Genomic DNA, 10,212 nt, shown 5'->3' on the forward strand with positions numbered 1-10,212 from the left:
TGAAACAACAAAGTATGTATGCATGCTTCAACACGGATGGATTTCAACAAAGTATGCAGAATGAAAAAAAGTCAGACACAAAGCAATACATACTATTTGATTATTCTTAAAGTTCAAAAATAGTTGAAACTAATCTACAGTGAGGGAAATCAGAAGAGTGTTATCTCTAGGGGAGGTGCTGGCTGGAGGATGCATGAGAGAATTTTTCTTTCTGGATGGATGTAATATTGTCTACCTTGATCTAGTGCTTACACACATATATATAAATTCATCAAGCTGTATATTTAAGATTGCCTCACTTTATATGTTCCCCCCCCATGTATTTTATAACTCAGTAGGAGAAAAAGTACTTCATAGAATATAAGCTAACTATTTTTACCTTATCAGTTGCCTTACTTCAAGGTTATTAGGCAAACGTAAAATTTTCTACTTGAACATAGGACAGAAACCAAACAAATTGTGCTTAAGTGTCTAACTGTTTCACTGGCCCTAAAATAATTAGACTATTCAAACCTTACTCATTAGAATAAATAAAAACTTAGAAGGAAAATCCAAAGAAAGTAGGAGTACATCAGTTAGTCCACATCAAGTGGCTTGGTCACTGAAACGACGACTCCAAGCAGCATACTGACGATGTAAGTAATGCAATTTTGGTAGTGTGTTTTTACCATAAGTATGTCTATTAAATAATTTTATTTAACTATTTATTTTTAGTACCACAGTAGTATGGCATAGAAGAAAGAGCAAGAGCTTTTAAATCAGACAAACCAGTTCTGCCACTTACTAACTATACGGTGTTGGGCAAATTTCTTAATCTCTTTGATAATGAGTTTCTTCACAATTTAAAACAGGGACAATAATACTTACTTTGCAGACTTGTAGTACAATTATAGTAGGTATAGAAGGTACTTAAGAATGGTAGATATTTAGCAATAGCTCTTTGTATGCAAAGTATCATGGTAGGTAATGGAACCCTATCTCTAAGAACCTGACCAACTGGAAATGACATTTAGATATAAAGACTGGTGACGAAAGGTAAGAATTTAACAAGGGCTACTGATTACAAATCACAGAGTTCCTATCTAGCTAGTAGGGTTGCGGAGGAGTATCCTCTGAACAGAGCTTGGAAATTTTTTGGAAAACCCACTGAAGGCATAGGAAATGGCATGAGTAAAAGCAGAGCCTCAAACAGTACAGTGACTTCAGATTCTGGCGAGTAGTTAAGACCCACTGTGCTACTGGACTAACTCTGAGGAATAAGACTACGAGGCTCGGAAAGCAAGTTGGGACTAGACAGGGAAGGACCACTGTCAAGGACCTGTTTTCTCAAGTCCTGGCATGTCACTGAAGGATTTTTTTAGAGAAATGATCCCCAGTGGTCATTAGCCATGCTAGAAAGGGGAGGAAAACATATGGGGAGAAAAAACATAGGGTGATAAGGGCCCAATCCAAGATGCTCAGAGGAGTGAAAGAAACAAACAGAAAAGATAGAGTTCAATGTTGCCCACATTTTAAAAATGGACAGACATTGAGTTTCCTTGAATGATTCGAGTAGGCCTGCCTTCAGCTTTTGAAATGATCCTGACACGGCCCATACACTCAAGAGCAGAGAAGAATCCCAAACCAGCAAAACAGATTGCCTGGCACATCAAAAGTACTCAATACATATTGTTGGCAAATGAATCTTCCAGAATATTCCAAATATTGAAACCTCTACAATTAAACATTGTTCAAGGTGAAACATGTAGAAAAGCTAAGATCATTTTTCATTTCCTGTTGAGGGCCCATTTTTCATAACATATGCCAAGTTCTGAATTTGCTCAATTCAATATTGAAAAGGCTCATTTGCAAGAGCTATCTTGATCTCTATCTCTACCCAAGGACTCAGATATAAATCGCTCTAGAAAGTTGGGAATGTTGCCACCTCAGTTGCTAAGCTCTTGTGTAATCTTTTTTTCAGGAATTTATCATTCATTATGTCTTGTGCTATGGCAAAAGAAGAGCCACTGTATGATATGAATAGTATATGAAAAAAATTAAACAAGTTAAATCCAGATCATAGAAATATGTGTAAGGTTTATTCAGGAATACAAGATGATTTAATAATTAATATATTAAAATAATTAAAATTAAAATAACCTGCCACATTAAGAAATACAGAAAGGAAAAAATAACTATGTCCCTAGGACTGTGCATAATTCTTAGCCCTTTCAATGTATGAGCTCATTTAATGATCTCAATAACCTTCTTGGTAGACATTTTATCTACATTTTATAGATGAGAAAATTGAAATATAGAGAAGTTAAGTAATTGCCCAAGGTTACACTGTGGAGGTGAGAAGAGGCACACTTAGGAATTGAGCCCAGGCAATCTGGCTCCAGAGTCAAAATTCCAGTTAATAAATGTAGAAAGAATGAAGAAAATGGAAAATCATCATTAGAATACCACAATAATTGCTGCAGGTAAGATCAGCTGAATGCTAAAATTAGTGGACAACCTTAAGGAGAAACAGGGTATTTGCAAATCCTCAAAATATCTCCCTCAAAGTATTTACTAATTACCATGGTAGTTTTAACATATATTCTCAAATCATTTGATACTTCTCCCTCTCCTCCCCATGAGTGTGGACTTGCTTCTAACAGAATAGATAGAAAGTGAAAAAGTAATGATGTCACAGTGGAGAAATCTACTAGACACCATCCAAACTACGTGATCAAGGTTAACGTGCTGATGTCAATGTCATGTTCCCCCACGTCGGATGCCACAGAAGGACACAATATCTCTGTGGTATTCTTCCTCCAAAGTCCACAACCTCAGTCCAATAGTAAGAAAACATCAGACAGACCCAAATTGAGGGATGCTGTACAAAATACATGGCCAGTACTCTTCAAAAGTGGCAAGGTCATGAAAAACAAGTAAAAGCTAAAAAAACTGTCACAGATTGGAGTAGCCTAGGGAGACATGACAACTAAATGCAATTTGGTATATGGATTAGATCCTGGAACAGAAAAAGGACATTGGTGGGAAAAGTGGGAAATCTTGAATAAAGCCTGTCATTTAGTTAACAGTATTGTGTCAATGTTAATTTCTTAATTTTGATAAATGTACCAGGTTATGTAAGATGTTAACATAGAGGACGGTTAATGAAGGGTGTATAGGAACACTCTATACTATCTTTGCAACTTTTCCATAAATCTAAAATTATTTAACAAATTTTTTACTTTAATACCTATTAGTGAAAACAAATCTCAATAAACCAGGAATAGAAGAAAATTTCTCAATCTGGTAAAAGACATTTACCAAAAAAAAAACAAAAAAATACAGTAAACATTATCTTTAATAGTGAAATCCTGATTATCTTCCCTTAAGTTTAGAAAAAAACAAGGATATCCATTTTAAGCACTTCTGTTAAATATCCTTCCAGTGTTCCCAGCCAATGCAATAAAGCAAGAAAAAGAGCCGAAACCGGTTTGGCTCAGTGGATAGAGCGTCAGCCTGCGGACTGAAGGGTCCCAGGTTCGATTCCGGTCAAGGGCATGTACCTGGGTTGCGGGCACATCTCCAGTGGGAGATGGGAGATGTGCAGGAGGCGGCTGATCGATGTTTCTCTCTCATTGATGTTTCTAACTCTCTATCTCTCTCCCTTCCTCTCTGTAAAAAATCAATAAAATATATTTAAAAAAAAAAAAGAAAAGAAAAAAGGAGTAGAGATTAGAAAGGCAAATTAAAACGATTTCTTTTTTGCAGATGATGTGATTGTGCATTGATAAAATCCCCAACAATCTATAAGCTACCAGAACTGAAAAGTGAATTTAGCAAGGTCACAAAATACAAGTTCGATATACAAAAATCAATTGTATTTCTAGGTACCAGCAAGATGATTGAAAAATAAAATTAAGAAAAAGACATTTACAATAGCATAAATAAATCAAATGCCTAGAAATAAATTTAATAATGCATTAAGTTCTCCACACTAAAACCACCAAAATAATGCTAGAAATAACTGAAAAACTTATTCAATTGAGAGACATACCATGTTCACAGAGTGGAAGATTCTGTTAAGATGTCCATTCTCCAAAATTTGTTCTATAGAGTTGATGCAATTGCAATCAAAAGTCTGGTAGACTTTTTTTAAAAAAATAGACATTAATAAGCTCATTCTAAAATGTATATAGAAATGCAATAGCTAAAACAGTCTATAAGAAGAACAAAAGTGGAGGCTTTACACTACTGTATGTCAGGACTTACTATAAACTACAGTAGTTAATTAAGAAAGTGTGGTACCGACGGAAAACTGGTCAGTATTTCAAGTGGAACAGAATAGAGTACAGAAGAGGATCCAAAATATGATTATTCATTTTTAACCAAGACCCCACAGCAACCTGATGGGAAAAGAGGTCTTTTCAATAAATGTGTAGAGCAGCTGGATGTCCATGTGGAAAATAAATCTTAACCCCATCTCACACCATACACAAAATCAGCTGGAGGTAAATCAAAGACCCAACGGTGAGGACTACAATGATAAAGCTTAGAGGAAACCAGAGGCAAGTCTCGTTAGGTCCTTGAGGGAACTTCACAAAACAAGTCTGACTGGTCAATAAAGACATAAAAAGATGTTTAACATTCACACTCATGGAAATGCAACCAACTTACCCAAAGACCACCAGCTCAGCTCCATATATTTAGGGCGGTGTCATGAACATCTGCAGTAATTTTTTATTTCTTTATTTCTTTCTTTATTTATTTATAATGACCCAAAACTGAAAACAACTCATATATTCATCCACAAGAGAAAGGATAAATAAACTGTGGTATATCCATATAAACCAAACATTTTCCATAAAGAGTTCAATAGAAAATATTTTAGGCTTCGTGGGATATATGGTCTCTGTTACAACTACTCAACGCTGATGAAAGGACATGGCTATGTACAATAACATTTTAATAAAATACGTTTTGGGCTGCATGGGCTGACAGGCCCTGCTATAAAGCAAAAACAAAAACCAAACTACTTATACTGGCAACAAGGATGAATCTAAAAAATATTCTGTAAACAAAATAACACAAAAAGAATAAACTATATGATTCCATTTATAAGCAGTTCAAGAATACCTGAGAATAATCCATGGTGAGAGACGTCAGGAGAGTACTTGACTGGGGGAGAGGAATGGTTCTGTCAATGTAAGGAAGAGGAGGGAACTCTTGCAGGGATAAAAATGTGTTTTTTTGTCTTTATCAGGGTGGTGATCACGCAGGCATAAATTTCAATAAGCCACACATTTTATTTTTGTTTTTATTGTATGTAAATTTGGAGAAGAAAACAAAAATTAGACAAAGATCACAATACAGGTCTAAAATTACCTAAAATTCAACATGGTCAAAAATATAGAAAAGCTAGATTAAAATTAAAAGACATGGATGACAGAATGAGAAAGCTTAACAGAAGTTGAATCAGAGTTCTTGAAGGAATGAAAAGAAGAAAATGGAGGGAAAACAATACTGAAAGAAATAAAGGATAAAACGTTCGAGAACTGATGAAACACTAACCTTAGACACAGGAAACACAATCAATCCAGGATAAATGAAATGGCCACACCTGGACACACTCCGTTGTAAAACTGTAGAACACAAGAGAAAAGAGATCTTAAAATCCGGCAAAACCTCCCCACAGATTACAAACAAATAGCAGTTATTTGAACTAACTGTAACACTAAAGTGAAAGTCAATGGAATGATACCTCCAAAGGGCTGAGAAAGAAACTGTGTACCTGAAATTATATACCAAGCAAAACCATTATTCAAGAATGAAGGCAAAATAAAGGCATTTTCAGGTAAAGTTTGCCATCAACAGCCTCTGAATAAACAAGCTTCTAAAATATATACCCGAGGAAGAAAAAAAAATCTGAGATACAAGAAAGAATGGCAAAGAATCCATAAAAAGAAAAAAGTAATGTAAAATTTATAGGAGAAAAAAATCAAGATGGACCCAAAATTCTGGATGACAATAACATGTGAGCCAGGAAACTAACTGGAGTCTTAGCAAACTTTTTCTTGAATTATTTGTAATAAGAATAGAATTAATAAACTTTAGAGTAAGCTAAATTTATTCATTAAAAATTTAAAGGAAATGACTAAAAGAAAGAACTCAAACATATAATTTTCATACTAGCTGAGAGGGAGGAAAATGGAATAAGAAAAAATCCAAAAGGTGGCAAAGGAAGAAAACACACACACACACAAAGTAGACAGGATTAAAACAAAACAAAACAAAAACCCAAACAAACAAACAAAAAAACCCACACCATAAAACAGAATGCTAACTTTAATCCTAAGTATATCAGTAATTATGTTAAACTTAATTGGGCTGACAGCTCCCAGTAAAAGGACAAAGATTGGCAGTGTGGACTGAAAAACAATTAGATTTTACCTTTTTGAAAGTCTAAGCTAATGCTAAGAGAAAGGTGTGACTACAGTATTATAAAACAAAACAGATTTTAAGGTAAAAGGCGTTTGGGAGAGGCCGCTATAGAATGACAAAAGCTCCAATTCACAGAGAAGATAAAGCAATTCCGAACTTGCATATACTTTCAACTTTTATAAAGCAAAGGTGACAGAATTACAAGAAGAAATTGAGACAATGCATTATTTTATTGTGATGTTTTTATTATACCTATCTCAGTAATTGATAGATCAAACAAACCAAAATACTAGTAAGTTAAAAAGATTTGAGTGCCACAATTCTTATGCTTAATCTAAGACATATAGATAGACAGATAGATAGATAGATAGATAGATAGATAGATAGATAGATAGATATGTGTACTGGGGTGTGTGTGTGTGTGTGTGTGTGTGTACCTTGCCCCAAAAGTCTGAGAGTACATATTCTTCTCAATCATTCAAGGAGCAGTTGGAAAAGTAACCATGAGGCCATAAAGCAACTCTCAAATTTCAAAGATTCAAAGAATCGGTAGCATAGAGCCCTCATTTGCTGACTACAATGCAAGTTAGAAACCAGTAACAAAAGGATAACTCACAAAACCTTCCAGGTTTGGAAGTAAATAATACTTCTAAAAATCTCATTAAAAAAGAAAAATATAATGAAAATTTTTAATTTTTAGAACTGAAAAATATACTAAATATAAAGCAATAGTAAATAAAAATCTGTAGAATTTGCAGTATAAAGAGCCCAGAAATAAGCCCAAGCATATCTGGAAATATGTTTATGACGAAGGTGGCACTGCAGACAACTGGTCCCGGGACTGCTCCACGCAGGAAAAAGAAAACAGATTAATCTTAATCTCACAACATAACAACTATACATTGATATACATATACATATACATGTATATATATATATATACATTTATGAGTCAGCTAAATTAAAGATCTAAATATGTAAAAGATACAAACTTCAAATTTTTTTAGAAAAGAATTTCAAAATATATTACCCTAATAGTAGAGAAGACTATCTTAAGACACAAAAACACAACGAAAAGATTGTCCGCAGTTTATTTAACCAACAAAGGGTTTGTATCTTAAACAATGTTTTCTAATAGAAATTTCTGCAATGATGGAAATGTTCTGTTAAACAATATAGTATAATGTAAAATAATATCACAAAATATACTAGCCACTAATCACACTTGCTATTGAGCACTTGAAATGTAGCCTAAAGTGACTGAGGAACTGAAATTTTTGAAGTATGACAACATGTTAGTATTTTAAAATCTCTGATGAAGGTCTGTTATGTTTTTATATGTTTTTCCATCTTTGATTTTTTCATAAAAAGACTTTGTTTAAATTTAAATTACTATATAAAATATAATTGCAGTTTTGTAAAAAAAAATACACAAAAATTGCATTTTAGAAAACACACCAAAATGTGAGTTTATTATCTGTGAATGATTTTAATTTTATTATAAATATTGTTTAAAATATTGTTATTTAGGATATAAAACATTTAGAAATTTTATGAACACTGTTGTATCTACCATAATATTTATGAAATATTTCTGATATTTAAATTTCCTAGATACCGCTCCCTGATTATGACTTTTTTTTTTTTTAAAGAGCAGCTGGAAAATATGAATAATAGACTAGAGTCCTGGCTTCATGTTTCTTCATCCTGAGATGTCCATATTTTAATATATTGGGGGGGATTTAATATACAGACATATGTATCATTTAACAAAGAGTTATAAAGCAAAAACACCCATGTAACCATTGCCCAGATCAGGAGACAAAACATTTCCAGCATCCCCAAATCCCTCAGTGTGTCCCCTCACATTCACAGCACCCCCCCCCACACACACACACGGACTCCCCCAGGAGATAACCACTAACTTGACTTTTATGGCATTAACTTCTTCACTACTTTTAATGCCTATGCATGCATCCTTAAGAACACCTTTATTTCATCAGGCTCTGAATTTTATATAGATGATATCATACAGTATTCTTCAACAACTTGCTTTTTTTTTTGGCTCAACTTTGAGATGCATTTATGTTAAAATACAAAACTACTTTGTTTACCACTGTACTGGGTGGGTTTCATTTTATGACTAGAGTACAATTTACCTTTCTTCTATCAGATGGACGCAAAGGTTGCTTCCAGCCTTGGGGGTATTAAAACAACACGACAGCAAACCTCCTTGTACACATCTTCTTGCGTATATGTATGAACATTTATCTAGGGCAGTGGCTTTCAAACTTTTTTGACCGTGACTCATACATACTAAAGAATGACGTTTTATATCATGACACACATCTGCGTGAATGTATAAAATTGAGAGGAAAATTTTTTTTTTCATGAAACAAATACCCTATGACCTGATATACATTCCCATATCTTTCTATTCTCTGTCAATTCGTGTTGTACAAGTCCTGATCATTATCCACGTAACTGATTTCAGACCCACAAAAAAGGGCTCCAAACTTTGAAAAACATTGCTCTAGAGCAGTGGTTCTCAACCTTCCTAATGCTGCGACCCTTTAATACAGTTCCTCATGTTGTGGTGACCCCCAACCATAAAATTATTTTCGTTGCTACTTCATAACTGTAATTTTGTTATGAATCGTAATGTAAATATCTGATAGGCAGGACGTATTTTCATTGTTACAAATTGAACATACTTAAAGCATAGTGATTAATCACAAAAACAGTATGTAATTATATATGTGTTTTCCGATGGTCTCAGGCGACCCCTGTGAAAGGGTCGTTGGACCCCCAAAGGGGTCGCGACCCACAGGTTGAGAACCGCTGCTCTAGAGGCTAAATATCTGAGAGGACGTGGAACAGGGGCATCGGCTGTTGTCAGCTTTTCCAGATCCTTAACTTTTGAACAAATATTCTTATCTAATTTTACCACTCTTTAATGTTAGAGCTAAAACCATGAAACATAAGGCCGTTTTATCGTTTCCTTCGGTCGTTAAACAGTATTAATCACTTACCATGTGCTGAGGATCCACTGGGCTCCGAGCCAGACTGATGGGTTAATACACAGGCGTGGGGGTGGGGTGGGTGGGGAGGACATTAGGGACCAAGACCTCGGTGGGGCCCCAGAAAGCTCACAGGAGGGGCCTCGGATCGTGCCTGGGGAGGGACGGGGGAGGGAAGGATTCCTGGAAAGAGGAGGACCTAAGTTGAGTGTTTCTATTTTTAATTTTTTTATTGGGTTCCTGAAACATAAAAGTAACACATTTGTTGGGAGGGCGGGAAAAAAGTCAAAATTACAGGAGTATATTTATTAAGAAGTAAAAATCCTCACCGGTGTCCCTCCAGTCTGATGCTGAAACTAAGTAACAAAAATTACGTGATCACTTATCCGAACCCAGAGACATTTTAGGAGCTTAGCGGGTAGGTCCGTCCTATGAAAGCATAAAACGAATCCTACTTTCCATAATGCATTTACAAACCTGCAAACAGCCCGTGTTCTTACTTTTAACGGACTTTTCAATGGTCTTTTCGGCCTTTGGGCAAGTTTGGAGCGCCAGGTTTCGAACAGCGAGTCTACTTACTACATGCCCAATAGACGCGAAGGCTTCCCAAAGGGGCGAGAAACGCGACCTGGCGACAGCACGGTGGGGTCTAGCCGCCGGGCTCGCCCGGTGACAATCGGTCGGAGTTTCTCGCTCGGTCCCGAGGAGCCGAGGAGCGTGGACCTTCCCGTCCGCGGCGCGGGCGGCACACCCTCCCCGGCGCGGCACGGAGCCC

At 35.6% G+C, this 10,212-nt stretch overlaps 1 protein-coding gene across 6 annotated transcripts in view; it reads right to left on the reverse strand.

Annotated features, from left to right (window-relative positions):
- PLAGL1 (PLAG1 like zinc finger 1) overlaps positions 1-10,187 on the reverse strand; it is a 50,255-nt gene extending 40,068 nt beyond the window's left edge. For 4 of the 6 annotated variants that reach the window (XM_015558517.1, XM_006755397.2, XM_015558514.1 and 1 more), the window contains exons 1-2: positions 10,017-10,187; positions 5,548-5,618 (exon numbers count right to left, since the gene is read on the reverse strand). The gene's annotated coding sequence lies outside the window, so the exon portion shown is untranslated. Of the gene's footprint in view, positions 1-4,653; positions 4,704-5,547; positions 5,619-9,937; positions 9,984-10,016 lie in introns of those variants that run through there. The other 2 variants (XM_015558515.1, XM_015558513.1) reach the window with 2 other exon arrangements.
- Positions 10,188-10,212: the final 25 nt, after the last annotated feature.

Source organism: Myotis davidii, unplaced genomic scaffold (assembly GCF_000327345.1).
Source record: "Myotis davidii unplaced genomic scaffold, ASM32734v1 scaffold292, whole genome shotgun sequence".
NCBI classification, from domain to species: Eukaryota; Metazoa; Chordata; class Mammalia; order Chiroptera; family Vespertilionidae; genus Myotis; species Myotis davidii.